Consider the following 15,205-nt stretch of genomic DNA (forward strand, 5'->3'; position numbering starts at 1 on the left):
TCGGAGCTACTGGCAATGCAATCGGTCTCACCTTTGGGACCTTATATATATTTAGCTATGCAGCACATTAGCCTGGGTGCTGAAACATCTACTGTTCTTTAACATGAAGGGAGAGTAAGCACCAAACTGCGTGACATGCCAGGTATGCAAACACATGGAGAGACATATTGCCGTTCAGCTGGAAACGGTATAGTCCAAAGCTCTTTTTTTAATATAAAATCAGGGCCTTCAGTGGTCAGATCACTGAAAATACAAGATTTGAAAAAAATATTATTGTCTACGGGTGCTCGTGGAAGACAATTTCCATGAACTGGAATCCAGAGAATGCTAAAGTGATTCTGGTATTTTTCTGACACTCTTGCTGGTCGTTTTCTATCAAGAAAGTTAAATAGAGGCAGTTGCCAGAAAAAATAAAAAAATAAAGTCCCTCAGCAGAAAGCAATTCTAATAGTTTACTGACCTCTACTGGTCGTTTTCTATCAAGACAGTTAAATAGAGGCAGTTGAACAAGCAGAAAGCAATTATGGTATTTTACTGACATCTACTGGTTGTTTTCTATCAAGACAGTTAAATAGAGGCAGTTGAACATGAACAAAAGTCCCTAAGCGGAAGCAGACAAGTCCTAGGGCTGATCTCCAGAGCCCACGAAGTACATACAAATATAAGTATATATTAAAGTATATACAAGAGGTCTTGAATGCTCGCCTTAAAAAAGGTGGTGTAATCGATGATTCCAAGTACTAAGGACTAACATTTGTTTGTGACAATTGCTTTCTCTTGGTCATAGATTTTATATTTCTGATGTGATTTAATTCAGCAGGAGCAGTAACAGCTGTTTATGTTTTCAGTGTGCAGCATGTGTGCCCTTGTTAAGGACGCCTTGTATGCTTTGACTCTAACTCATTACATGCATATTTGCCTCAGTCTGCAGCCTTGAAACACGCCGCATCAAAAAATACAAATCTTCACTGTGACCAAATTCCATAACGGCCTTAGGAAGAGGAGTCAAGAACTTCAAGACGTTTTTTTTCTGTTGATGAACGTGAAACGTCTGAGGTCATCCATATGATGCTGAGGTGTTACAGCAATCACCCATGGAGCTTCTGTTATGCTGGCTTGCTTACCTTCTCTATTTACCTGTGGAGCTTACCATGTCACCCTGGGTGATTTAGGGATGGTTATGAGAAACAAAACAGTTTGTCGGTGGAAGTACCCTTAAGCAAGGAGCGTAACATACTTAAGAAAAGAGAGTGGTGATTGTAGTGTTGTAGGGCAATGATAAAACACAGCACTTTGGGAAGCCTAAAGTCTAAGAAGTGTTTGAAGGAAAAAAAAGCTCAGCAAAAGATCAATTCTCAATTCAACTGACCAGGGCTCTTAATCAAAAACAAATAGTTAGAGCCAAAATGTTAGAATATATAAAAAGGAACTAATATATACGTACAAAGAGGTGGAGGGAGCACACTCCCTGCCATATCAGCACACACTTTGGCCACATGTATTGTGGTAAATGTTGTGCTTGATAACACTTGGTTTAGTTGAAATTCACTATTGTCGGTGCAGTCATTGCTGTATATTTCTAGACATGTGTTTCAGGAGGATGTATGACGTTACAACGCACACTTTTACAACGCATGCACTTACAACGCATTTTTTACAACGCATAATCCATTACAACGCACTACACTTACAACGCATGACACTACAACGCATTTTTAAAAACTACCTTTACAACGCATACCATTACAATGCATAATATTAAATTGCATTTAAGGTAAGTATTAGATAGTATAGGGGTAAAAACTACTATTCTAACTCCAAGGGGTGCAACAGTAGGGTAAATGTTGGATAGTATAGGGGTAAAAATTGCTATTCTAACTCCAGGGGGTGCAACAGTAGGGTAAGTGTTGGATAGTATAGGGGTAAAAATTACTATTCTAACTCCAGGGGGTGCAACAATAGGGTAAGTGTTGGATAGTATAGGGGTAAAAATTACTATTCTAACTCCAGGGGGTGCAACAGTAGGGTAAGTGTTGGATAGTATAGGGGTAAAAATTACTATTCTAACTCCAGGGGGTGCAACAGTAGGGTAAGTGTTGGATAGTATAGGGGTAAAAATTGCTATTCTAACTCCAGGGGGTGCAACAGTAGGGTAAGTGTTGGATAGTATAGGGGTAAAAATTACTATTCTAACTCCAGGGGGTGCAACAGTAGGGTAAGTGTTAGATAGTATAGGGGTAAAAATTACTATTCTAACTCCAGGGGGTGCAACAGTAGGGTAAGTGTTGGATAGTATAGGGGTAAAAATTACTATTCTAACTCCAGGGGGTGCAACAGTAGGGTAAGTGTTGGATAGTATAGGGGTAAAAATTACTATTCTAACTCCAGGGGGTGCAACAGTAGGGTAAGTGTTGGATAGTATAGGGGTAAAAATTACTATTCTAACTCCAGGGGGTGCAACAGTAGGGTAAGTGTTGGATAGTATAGGGGTAAAAATTACTATTCTAACTCCAGGGGGTGCAACAGTAGGGTAAGTGTTGGATAGTATAGGGGTAAAAATTGCTATTCTAACTCCAGGGGGTGCAACAGTAGGGTAAGTGTTGGATAGTATAGGGGTACAAATTACTATTCTAACTCCAGGGGGTGCAACAGTAGGGTAAGTGTTGGATAGTATAGGGGTAAAAATTACTATTCTAACTCCAGGGGGTGCAACAGTAGGGTAAGTGTTGGATAGTATAGGGGTAAAAATTACTATTCTAACTCCAGGGGGTGCAACATTAGGGTAAGTGTTGGATAGTATAGGGGTAAAAATTACTATTCTAACTCCAGGGGGTGCAACAGTAGGGTAAGTGTTGGATAGTATAGGGGTAAAAATTACTATTCTAACTCCAGGGGGTGCAACAGTAGGGTAAGTGTTGGATAGTATAGGGGTAAAAATTACTATTCTAACTCCAGGGGGTGCAACAGTAGGGTAAGTGTTGGATAGTATAGGGGTAAAAATTACTATTCTAACTCCAGGGGGTGCAACAGTAGAGTAAGTGTTGGATAGTGTAGTGTAATATTATGCGTTGTAATGGTAGGCGTTGTAATGGAATGCGTTGTAAAGGTAGTTTTTAAAAATGCGTTGTAGTGTCATGCGTTGTAAGTGTAGTGCGTTGTAATGGATTTTGCGTTGTAAAAAATGCGTTGTAAGTGTAGTGCGTTGTAACAGTTGCGTTGTAAAGGTTGTTCCCCGTTGCAGGATATTTGTCGTTCTCGAGAGAGTAACCCTTTAATCAGCGGGTACAAGCAGTGCTGCTCACAGCTCAATTTTCTCAGGTTTGAATAGAGTCCAGGTATATATATATTATTCGGAGTGGGTTGGTGAATGGATATATATGAGTATGTGTGTTTTTCCAAATACAAGTCAGTGTGGCTAAACCATGTGACTGAAACTTGTTACTCTCAGCAAAACCTTTTGTAATGAGCAGGAGAAAGGAGCTTTCAATCAAGGAAGCGCAAAGGTGCCTTGAGGAGAAGCTAACATTCATATACACAAGGCAAGCTGTGTTATTCTCACAAAATCCCTCTTCCCTAACCCAAGTTTTGAAAGCAAGGTTACACTGTTAAGGAATGTGCAACGCACAACCCTGAGGAATGTACAAGACACAACCCTGAGCCATGAAAGTTTGCAAACATATTCATTGTCACAAGAAACTTCAAGCTAATATATAATGTCACCAGTCACAGCTGGCATGACTCGCGGGTGGGGTTCGCGTCGGGTGGGGTTCGTGTCGGGTGGGGATCGCGTAGGGAGGGGGTCGCGCGGGGTTAATTCAATAAAACATTTTTTTTTAAATTACCTTCGCCTCCGGTCCCGCGTCACGTCGCCTCTCTCCTCTCCACACAGGAAGCAGGCAGCCTACCTCCCCTCCCTTAAGCCAATCACAACTTTGCAATGGCAGCGTTGAGATTGGCTGGGACGTCGACTCCAGAGGCGTCTATGGGGAGGTCATTTTTTCTATGTAGGCTTCGTGTAGGTTGAACGCTTATCCATGGCCCTCAGACCAATCGCAATGCTGCATTGCAGCGTTGTGATTGGCTATCGGGTGGCTGGGAGCCGCGTGCTTCCTGCTGCTTTCTGCATCCTGCTGCGGGACCGAAGTCAGGAAGAAGAGGATGGAGAAGAGATGGCGGCCTGCTGTCACAGGTAAGTGTTTTTTAAACTTTTTACGTCCCCCTCAGCCCCCTGCCCCCACCCCGTGGGTCCGGTAGCAGCTGCTACTCCAATTATGAATTTACCATATTTGCCAAGTAAACCATTATCTGCTTCATTAGAGTTTTGCAAATAAAATTCTTCCTATCTCACACAGATCAAAAGTAATTAAAAAGGCAGTGACACTTGTTGCCACATAGTGCAAGGCCTTTTGCAAAGGTTGACTGGTAACTATTGCCTAGTACTATCTTTGGGTGTTCAGCTAGTACTAATGAGGTGAAACATTTGCCCAGTGTTATAAAGTGTAAAAATGGCAAAATAAGGGAGCAATTCTATCACAAAATGTGCCAAATTACGTTGCATTATTTGCCTTTTCATGCTCTATAATTTAGTCAACCCTGACACATAATTTGGTCCTCTTTTTCTTCTATCACCTCCAAAAGTGGGGCGATAGAACCCAGTAGAAAAGTCAGTCGAGTTAGACAGTAACAAAAGTGCTTCCTGGAATATGGTTGAGCCAATTCTGGGATGAGGCCTGATGATGAAGCATGCCACTAATAGGGTCTTCAAAATAACTGGATTAAGTTTTCTCCAGGGTTATATATCCCCACTGTTAGAACAACACCAACAACAGCACCTACAAATCCACCCTCAGATGGTACCATCAGCAAATCAGAGCCACCAACTGCTCCACGCTCACCGACCGTATTGAAAGCAGAACCAACCGCGCCAAGGAAATCTTTTCCATAGGGAAAGACCTCATCTCACTGGCAACAAGGTGCACCATCATAGTCCACTCTCAGGACCTCTGCACTCAGCCTGCCCTGTTCTTCAGCAACATGATCACCAGCATCTATGAAAACAATGAGCCTCAATCGGTCTCTTCTGCCCTTGCTGCCCTGCTGTTCATCTCTATTCACACTCAGAGGACCATCTTGACCATCTGGCCCACCAATGCCACTCAAGAAACAGCAATGACCATGCAGTCCATACACTCTAGAGCACCCTTGAGCCCCTTCCTTATCATGTCTTCATCAAAGGACTAGACCCCTTCATCGTAGCTCCCGCCCCAATCCTGAATCAATTATCACAGTTCCCTACCGGACACCTTGAAAACACACCTCAGTACTCTCCCTCTTCAAGAAACCCCCAGCACACCCAAAGATGCTAGCCATCTACCGGTGTATCTTCCTGCTACCCTACCCAGCAAAAGTCATGGGAAAATGATAAACACCTAGCCAACCACCTCACTAATGACCACCTTCTCTAAACCACTCAATCTAGATTCAGGCCTAACCACAGTACAGAGACCACCCTCATTGCCGTTATGGATTACATCCAGATGATCATGGCCAGGGGTAACACTGCGGTCCTCATCCTACTTGATCTGTCTGCATCCTTTAACACTGTCTCACATCCCATCCTTGTCCAACACCCGCACAAAGCTTGCTTCTTACTGAACGGCCATACCCAGTCAGTCAGCCTGGCCCCCTTTACCTCGGTCACCGTCAACCACATCTGCGGGGTTCCTCACTCAGCCCCACTGTGTTCAATTCCTACAGGTACCCACTTGCCAGCATTATCCGCTCCCACTGAACCAACATCATATCCTGTGCTGATGACACCCAGCTCATACACTCCCTCTCCGACACCAAATACACAGACAGATGTCCCCAACTGCATGACCCAAGTCGCCAGATGGATTCAAACCTGCTGCCTCAAGCTCAACACAGACGAGGCGGAAGCAGTAATCTTTGTCAAAGAAACCTCATTCTTGGATAACAACAGGTGGCCTGCCGAACTTGGACCCACACTCCTCTCGGCAACCCACGCAAAAATCTTCGAATAGTAATTGACAACCAACTCACAATGACCGGCCAAGTGAATGCAGACCCAGTCTTCTGCTTCCACACCCTCAAGAAGAGCTTCAAATGGCTCCCTACCAACACCTGTAGAAATGTCACTTAAACCCTCATCACCAGCAAGCTGGATAGCAGCAATTCACATTGTATCCTGAAATCAATGCTCAACTGACCAAAGGACTCCAGACCATACAAAACTCTGTGGCTATGCTCACTGTCAAACTCTCACTCTGCACTCACTTCACCCCACACCTCATGGAGCTCTAGTGGCTCCTAATCCACAAACGAACACCTCGAACTCCCACACATGCATCCAAAGCCTTACACAACATTGGCCCCATGTACCTTAACAACCACATAAACTTCCCCAAATCTACCAGACACTTCAGCTCATCTGGACTCCTACTTGCACCCACCCACTGCATAATGCAGAACCAGATCCGGCAGTCATGCCTTCCACCTTTCACCTAAAGCCTGGAATGACTTGAGGCTGTACATCAGAGCTTCCTCCTTGGGTCTTGAATTCCACAAAAAACTGAAGCCCTGGGTCTTCACCTAGCCGTGACCCTGGCTTGGCCCATCCAGCTCTTGCTTCAGCACCAGGATATCCTCACGGGTGTGTTGTGGGCTATACAAATACACATAACAGGTAAAGATTTATATTCCTGGGATTCAGTAGTGTTTGTGGGCAGTTGAAATAATTTGCCTAACCCTATTTTGTTCCAAGAGATAACCATCAAAGTGTCCTATGGCTAGAACAATATACCCTGGATAGCAAATTCCAGTCCAGCGTAGAGACAGTCATGTCTACATCTATTAAACATGCATAACAAGGTCGGCTACACAAAAAGCGTGGAGGTATTGCCATTATTTTAAAAGAGGCCTATAAATGTGTGTAGACACCTCTTAACATCCCTGACTGTGAGAACTTTGGTTTTACTATTAACCTTTCTCCCATTTTCTCCTTTTTGGGTCTTTTGTATTTACAGACCTCCTGGGCTCTGTACATGGTTTATAGAAGCCCAACCAGAGATACCAGCTGGTTATATCACATAGAACAATGCTTTTACTTTACTGGGAGACTTCAATTTAGATTTGGAAGAAACCAAAAATCCATGGGTTACAAATCTTCTTCAGGATCTAGGTTGTATGCTTCTGACGCAAAGGGTGGATGGGCCGACACATGTGGGTGGACACCTTTTAGACCCAGTCTTCAGTAATGAGCTCAGTCTTATCATTAAGAGTCCTCGGCTAATGACTTGGACTGATCATGCTCTTATCTCCTTTACTCTGAAAGGGCCCCTTTCTATAGTAGGTGTTAAACTGCCTGTGAGTCAAGGCTGGAAATGGTCAAAACTGAAGAAAGACTCTTGGCTAGAAAAACTTGCTGACTCCAGATCAGCATTAGAAGCGGTGCCGGTGACTGGGTGGATCAATAACTCCTTGACACTTTGATTCCCAAAGGTACTCTAAACAAGCATTTGCAATGCAATAGGTCTCGCATTTATACGAGTTTAAGCTATTGGCATTGTAAATGACAATGCCTTTTATTTATGTTTTAAAAAACAAAAATAGGAATTGCCATTTACAATGCCAATAGCTTAAAATCGCGTAAATGCGAGGCCTATTGCATTGCAAATGCTTGTATCCTTTATGCTCCTGTTGGAGGCCTATGCCAGTGGGTATAGGGTAGTTTGTAATAACTGGACTCATGCACCGTGTTGATAGCATAATGCTTCCCAAACGTGTTCGCGAGCTTTTGGTTCACTGTGTAGTCAGGATATTAGGTTATTTGATGCTTGTCTGTTTATGACTTTTTATAATGAATACGGGTGGAGTTTACACTAGATTGAAAAAATATCCAAGTTATTTACATGCATTGGTGTGCTTTATAAAGAATTGATTCAACCAAAAAAAGAAAAAGCCTAATTTCTCGTCTTTTCCGTTTTGCATTGTCCTGGCATCTGCATAAATAAATATGTATGTGATGGTACTTATGGGCGCAAACCTGCTGAGAAGGTAAGGCCGGAAGGGCACCTGCTACTTTATTACTTCTGCCCTGGACGTCAAGCACCTAGACATGTAATATGGATGGGGCTTGAGCTGGTCCATAAAGCCGAACACCTATGAATGCAGAAACATGAACGGGGAACAGAGAATTTACATTGATCAGAAATACTGTGTAACACCCAATAGGATGTGGTTAATACCTCAAATACACAGGCACCGAACCAGCTGTGCTGCCTTCTGCATGGCGTCACCAGTAAGTAGATCTCAAGCTTTGAATTTAAACACACTCAGCAGAAGGTGTGCAGTGTTTTTCTGCTCAATAGATTCTATTTTAAAGTGACAGTGTTCCTCCTTACCCCATCCCTCCAGAAAACAATTTTACAACACAATAAACGGGGACGGTGGTGGTAGTGTTGACGCTATGCTGGCTGATAAAGAATCTATTCAGGACAGAGGCCGTGATACTTCTAAAAACATGATAATTCAATGGATTCTACTGTGTAATGCCTGGCTCTGAAGCGCCAACGGCAAGAAACGCAAGGCATGTTTATGTTTACCTGACTATCAGACAACATAACTATAAGATTTATTTAGGTATGTTCCAATGGCATTATTCGTGTATACTCGTGTGCATCCTCTACGGGCACGTGAACAATGCCGTGGCGGGCCTGGGTGCCCCTGAATGTTCACCAGTGCTGCAAACCCGTTGGAGGAGCATTCCTTCCGCTGCAATAAACCAGCCCGCAGATTACCGCCATCTCATGCACTTTAAACAAGAGTAGCCTCGAAGGGCTGGTTTCTGATGTGAATGAAATTGACGTCAGCTGAGTCATCATTTGTGAGAATGGCACTCCTGCTCTTGAAACCACACCAAGCAATTTTAGTGCTTTTGAAAATTAAAAGCTTGTGTGTGGATGGGTGGGGGGGAAGCAGAACACTGGCTCCAGTCGAACTCTGTTTTTTTTATTGCGTGTTTTCTGTAAAGCCTGCTGCACGCTTCTGAGTGAAAGGACGCACACTAAGGCGTATGCGGAGGGGGCTTTTGTTTTTTCCATTCTTGTACTAAAAATATCAAGCCTTCCTGGCACAATTTTTCCCCCCGCATCTGCAAACAAATAGAGAGCATTTCATTCACCAAACACGTTTTCGCATGACTTGTTATCAATAAAGTATGTACAAATAGTACCTTATAATTATTTGCACCAACAAACAGTCCATATGCAAACATGCATGTAAATATGCTCGTACACATATACAGACACGCACCACTGTCTGCCTTTTCCACTAGATATTACCCGAATAATCCTTGTTGTCCAAATGCAATGTTGTGCACAACATGATCTAATCGACAGAGCCGACCTTGCAAAGAATATTTTTTTACTAGCACGGGTGCGCACGCGCCACAGCGAGACATGTGGTTCAACTTATTGGGCACGATAATTGAAGTCACATGGTGGCGGTGTGGGTAACCGACACCAATAGGCCATGGGCGGAGCAATGCGCCCGCCTTTGGCCAGTTGAGTGCTGTCTTTGTTAAAAAGACACACACAAAGGCAAATAGCGTGGGCCAAAAGGTAAAGCACACGCACAAGCGTGTGCAATTCCTAGGTCAGTTTTGAAACCCCCTATAAGAGGTCTCTCGCTGCGCAAGCAGTGCTACGCACTGCAACGCTCGGCGCGAGACCTAAAAAGGGAAGTAAGGGGGAATCAAGTCTATAATCTCCCTGAAAGAGGGATGTAAAAAACTGGAACTAAATTGGAGACTTAAATATGACCAAAATACAAAACGTATGTACCGAGCAGCTACCCGGTACCATCACTCAGAGATAAAAAAGGGTGCAAACCTCATATTATGAAGAACTACTAGGTAAGGTGGCTAATGCTCCTAAGGAACTATTTCATATTGTAAAATCTTTAAATGCTCCTAAAAGTGGGAACTCGCTACCTAACACCCTCAGAAGAACGCTGTAATAAACAAGCAGCATTTTTCCAAAACAAGGTGGTGGACATATGCGGTGATCTACAAAAAGCAAGGGGAGCTCTTTATACAGGGCCATTATGACCATCACTGCCAGAAAGGACAGAAAGCCTTCATAACTTTCCCCTAATCACGGACTAAGCCTTTCTAGATCTATTTGGGAAAGTGAAATCGGGCTTCCCACTAGACCCACCCCACATTCTGGCAATGGGTAGCCAAGAAATTTTCCAGATGACTCAGGAATTACTAAATCTGTGAATCTCCACCGGGATAGTCCCACAAGAACGGAAGCATGTGGTGGTCAAGCTTTTGTTGAAAAAAATAAATCTTGACCCTGCATGTCCAGGGAACTTCAAACCAATATCGTTGCTCCCGGGGTTCTGAAAAGTCTTAGAGAAACATATCAATCAGCATCTGTCTAAACATTTTGAAGACTATTGGCTTTTGGACGACTCCAAGTACCTCTTCTGCTCAAATCACAGTACAGAGTAGGCGCTACTTGTGGTAGCTTAGGAGGTAAAATTAATCCTATACAAAGGAGAAGCGGGAACCATTATCCTCCTCAACCTGCGTACAGCATTTGATAAAGTCGACCACGAGACATTGGCACTCAGGTTGAGGGAAATTGGATAAGGAGTTCTGCTTTAGAATGGCTACTGTCTTTTCTAAAAGGCAGAGCATTCCAGATTTTTGAACCCCCCCCATTGCTACTCTGAGACGGTCCCTCTGAAATATGGGGTCCCGCTTGGCTCAGCGCTCAGCCTCACTCTTTTTAATATCTATGTGAGACCGCTGGCCTCCATTGTCAAAGAATTTGGAGTTTCAATTGTGTCCTATGCGAATGACACACTGCTTGTCGTTTCCCTCTCCTCAAGTGAAGGAGCTCAGCCTCAGTTAGGCCCTTGCCGGGAGAAGGTGGCATACTGGATGGCAAGGTGCTCTTTGAAGCTAAACAGGAACAAAATGGAACTAATTGTTCTAGGGAACAGTCCTCCCCCAGTATCATCATTGGGCTGGCCAGATAGTCTGGGGGCATGGCCAGTTCCATCCTCCCCAATTAAAAGCTTTTAAAAAAAAAACATTTTATTGAGTTTTACCATCGCAAATTGAAGATAATAACATGGCTTCACAGTGCAGTAGTCGAGAAAACAAAGCAAGTAAGTACATTTACATGGTTAAGTGTCCAAGTGCACATGAAACAAGACCCTTACAACAATAAAAGCATAGTTGTGCAATAGGAAGAAAGCAGAATAACCAGTTAGGCACATAATAGGTTCTACAATGGTGCATTCACCTCTACTATGGCATTGTTGGCTACAATACTAGCGGGCATGAGCTGCCCCAGTGATGGGGTGGAATCACCATCCTGCGTTGTCGTGAGGTAGGTTTGGAATGGTAATCAAATATCCACTGGTCTAGAAGCCAGCGGCTGTAATTGTGCATAGGTGTCACTGGTGGTTTTGCAATAGGTCATGCTATGTAGCCAGGTTTGGAGTGTGGGGGGGAACGGGCATGCCCATTTGATGGCAATTTCACGCTTAGCGATTAGTAGCGAAATAGCAACAAAACGACGCCTGGATCTAGGGACGTCTTGCACGTACCCCAATAGCCCCAACAGGGGCATGGGCTCAACCTCCATCTCAACTATCTTGGATATTTCCCCAAAGACCGACCCCCAATAGTGCTCTAATTTGATACAAGTCCATGTCATGTGTGCGAAGTCGGCCCCCAGAGAGTGACACTTCGGGCAAGCGCTTGACCGGGCTGAGTCAATGCGATGCAGCTTACTAGGTGTCACATACACCCTCCATAAAAACTTGAAATGCAATAACTTGTGCCGATGGTTAGGGGACACTCTACATATCTGTACAGACCACCTACTCCACTGGCCATCAGTTAGTGGGTACCCAAGATCCCGTTCTTAGCTGCTCGCACCTCCGTGTCATGGCACGGGAACAGCGCTATTGCAGCCTTGTACATCCGAGCCATTAAATGACTCCCGTCTCCATTCTTAATTACTCCTGTAAGGATTGGAAATTCAGAAGGTTCCAAAGGGTAGCTGCTCAAGCATGCGCGCAGTGCTCTCTGCAGTCAAAAGCAGCACAAATTTGTTTATAATGTTAGCATTTCTAAAACATGGATCCTCTGTGTGGGAGAATATGTGCCCGTTCGGGAACAGATCTCCAAATGTTGTGAGATGGTATTTAGCCAATGTGTGCTTCTCTAATGTCTCCTGGACGATGGGCTCCCAACCATTGCCCTCAAGAAGCAGCGCAGGAGAGTGTAAAATACGGGAACCCGTTACACACAATAGTTTATGCCATGCTCAGCCCCAATTAAAAACTTTGGGATGTAGCTGGACAGCTCTTTTTCAATTGAAAGCCAAGCCAAAATACTGACCAGTGCATGTTTTGTCATGCTGAGGATGTTGAGGAAAATTCCTGCGCCACTGCCAATGTTATGCAGAAGGGTGGTAGTCCAGGCCTTGATTTCCTCATGCCTGGACTACGGAAACTTCGTATATCTGGGTTCCCCTAAAACAGTTCAACAAAGACTCCAGATGCTTCAAAACGCAGCTGTCAGAATCATCTATAAAATATCTAAAAATTAATCTGCTAAGAAAGCCTTGACTGCCTTACACTGGCTTCCCGTGGAGCAGAGAATCAAATTCAAGCCTCTGTGTCTTACACACAGGGCTGTAAATAGCAAAGGCCCTCATATGGTCAGAGCCCTATTGACCTACTATGTTCCGAACTACCTATGGGAGAGATGATACTCAAAGGAAGGTAACTAAAAAGCAATGTTTTCAAGTGTAAAACCACATTTACTGTGTCCAACCAAGATAATGGAGACATTTACCTCCCGGAGATCGCAAATAAAATCCTTGCTCAGTCATTGTAAGATGAGTTTCATCTGGCATGTTGTGGTTAAAAGCATTATTTAACTTTTCAAGGCGAGGAAAAGTGCAGGAGATACCGGCATACTCTGCCAGTCCATGTCTGAGGTGTAGAATCTAAAGGCAAGTATCATTAAAACTGGTGGGTGCTCTGCTCAAATGAATTGCTATCTCCTATATCAACAGGCATGTGTGAAGAGTTGATACAAGATAAGATTCAGGAAAACAGAACTAATGAGGTTAGCTTTATTACCACATTAACCTCTGATACATCTCTGATAAATAAGATCTTGAGGAAACACTGGAATATATTGATGACAGACAACACAATAAGACACAGATTAAGGCTATTTCCTCAAATTACATTTAGGAATTTCACATCTGTCAAAGACCATTTGGTGCTTGGCCACTATGTTCCAAGGAGTCCCAAAGTAAAGAAACTAACCTGACCGAGTAGCAGGCTTTTACCCCTGTATGCTATGTAAAGCCTGCAAGTATAGCATGAAAAGATTAACCTACATGATCCCTGGAAATAAAAACAACATGCAGGGTAAACAAACACTTGAATTGTAATTCAGACTATACAGTATATTGCTTAATGTACGTCTGTGGGAAGATATATATAGGGAGCTGTGACATCCTGTCATGGGTTGTGGAGCACTGGCCTGTCCATGGTCATTGGGATAGGACCAGGAACCATGGACGCTGGGCTTGGCTCCTGTCCATGGAACCCTAATGTCACCAAGGTTTCATGGCAGCCTCCTGGGTGACGGATTTGAGACAACGTGTTGGTTCCCTGGCTGTGGCTGAGGTGTAGATAGTAAACGTTTGATTCTCATGACTCCTGTGTGGTGCCTCTTCATTGTGTCTGAAGACTACCGTAACAGGAGCACTGTACATCCTACTACGCACAGGATTTTGGAACATATGCGAGCCATCACAAATAGAGACCCCCATTACCAGTCACTCTGCATTTTCAAGCATGTCATGAGAGTAATCGTTACCTACTGAGTTTCCGCTGTTTGGAAAGGTCCTTTCCCCCAATCAACGAGGTGGTGATCATGTAAAAAGTCCCAGAGGCCTAGAATCACGGTACATAGTAGAAATGGAAACAATGATTCCTAGTGTGTTGAACAGTGACGAGGAACTTTCCGCATATTAAGTCTGAGATTTATCCAAAGCCCTGGAATCTCCCCAAACATCTCCTATAACACACACTTCAAAACCATTCAGTACATGGTGCTTCTCAGGGCATACCTTACGCCCTCTCGACTAAATCACATTTTCCTACAGCCCACCTTTCGTGACCCAGGTGTCAGGCTTAGTTAGCCAACCTCCAACATATGCTTTTGTTGTGCTCTAATATCACTGACTATGAACTCAAAACCCTGAACTCCTGGAAGGCTACAGCCTAATGTATCTCTCAAAGGAGAAAGAACCATATAGTATGAGTGCGCTTTCCTAACCTCACTATACTGTTGGCCAAGCGTCTCCTCACCATGCGATGGAGAGCCCAACATGCCCAATGGTAAGCACTGCCTTGCATTGGGAAACTGGAAACACCCAATTACAGCAGCCTGGGATGCAATGCTCACGGAATTTCGAGAACAGATCCGAGATGACCCGCCTCCTTCCCCATGATCCCCTGCTGCTGCTGCCATGTCTCTCAACATCACCAGGTTCATGCCCCCCTCCCACGAGTTAAGCGTCCCTCTCTCCCTCAGCCATGCCCTGGAGCTTAAACTGGCTCCCTAAGTGGGTCCCACCCCTGCTATCCCTACTACTCGCCATCCTTTGCTTATATCTCTCACCTTCCAATTGTAAGCTTCCTCAATAATCTCGCTGATGCTACCCCTTCCCCCATTATTTCCATCTAGTGCAATTTTCCCAGTTCTTATTTTCTCCCCAACTGTTGAAAGCAGAATTTTTTTCAGACTATACTCACTACCATGGGGCACCTGAGACTGTTACACCTCAACCACATGCATGGTACAACTTTCCACAGTCACAATTTTCACGCTTAACTGCTCAAACTAAAGCATTACATGATCCGGAATGTATGCCTCTATGACCCCACATGTTGTTTGAACCGCTTTTCACACCTGTACGTCCTTCCATTTATTTTCAATGTTGAAAAATGCTTAATTGTAATTATTATACCCATCACAATGTATAAAACCCAGATAAAAATATCTTTAAAAAAAAATGAAGGCTGAGATTTATATGCACAGAGGGATCAAACATGACACCATTACAATCAGGAG

The sequence above is a fragment of the Triturus cristatus genome, chromosome 4_2 (assembly GCF_964204655.1).
Source record: "Triturus cristatus chromosome 4_2, aTriCri1.1, whole genome shotgun sequence".
NCBI lineage: Eukaryota > Metazoa > Chordata > Amphibia > Caudata > Salamandridae > Triturus > Triturus cristatus.